The following is an 896-nucleotide window of genomic DNA, read 5'->3' on the forward strand; positions in this document are numbered from 1 at the left end:
TCTAACACTACCATCCTATGACGGCAATAAAAATACATTGGATTCCTTTTTAAGGCGGTTGAAAACGTACTAGAAATCGTGAATAACGCAGAAAGTGATCCTAGGTTAGGATGCCTAATTATAAAGAAATTAAGACCTCAGCATTTTTCTAACCGCCCTAATTTGAATATGGGACCTAGGACACAGATATCCAAACAATACGATAGAAACAATCAAAGACAAATACCATTCTGTCGGTATTGTAAATTTCAGGGTCACACAATCGAAGTATTAATAATTAATAAGAAGTAAAGAGACCAGCAACACAGCCAGCACGGTCTATAAAAAAAATACACCTCTATATCAAGGGACCTCCCCGTGGGTAACTAGCCACAAATAAGGTCTGAAAGGTTTGAAAAAAAATGGCATAGGCTCTGTACATGGATATATCTGTCGTCACCGACAACTGTCGTGCTAGTATAAGTAAAAAAATTGTTTTGTAAAATGTACATTAAAAAGCAGGAACTCTCTAGTGTTAAAAGGATTACGCAACAAAAAAGAAATAACAATGTTAATACATCCATTGAGCTTACTGAAATTTCAGAAGATTGCGATTCAGATAAAAATCTGTAAAAGCCTACCTTAGAAATAAAAAAAATAGTACTGTTTCTAGAAACATTCACATATCCAATAGAAACTTAAGCAATTATTAATTAGCCCCGCAAGTATCCACTTCTCGGAACTTTTCCGAACCTTACCGTCCTTTAGACCCGTACTCGTTATCCGACCAAAATTCAATACTATCCAAAGACGTGTTGATCCTCCAACACCGTTACGCTACACTAACAATATTTTTAATTTAAAAAATCCATCACTTTATTCTTTTAAAATATAATAATAAAGCTCAGTCTAAAAGG

This window comes from Papilio polytes, unplaced genomic scaffold, assembly GCF_000836215.1.
Source record: "Papilio polytes unplaced genomic scaffold, Ppol_1.0 DF824493.1, whole genome shotgun sequence".
NCBI classification, from domain to species: Eukaryota; Metazoa; Arthropoda; class Insecta; order Lepidoptera; family Papilionidae; genus Papilio; species Papilio polytes.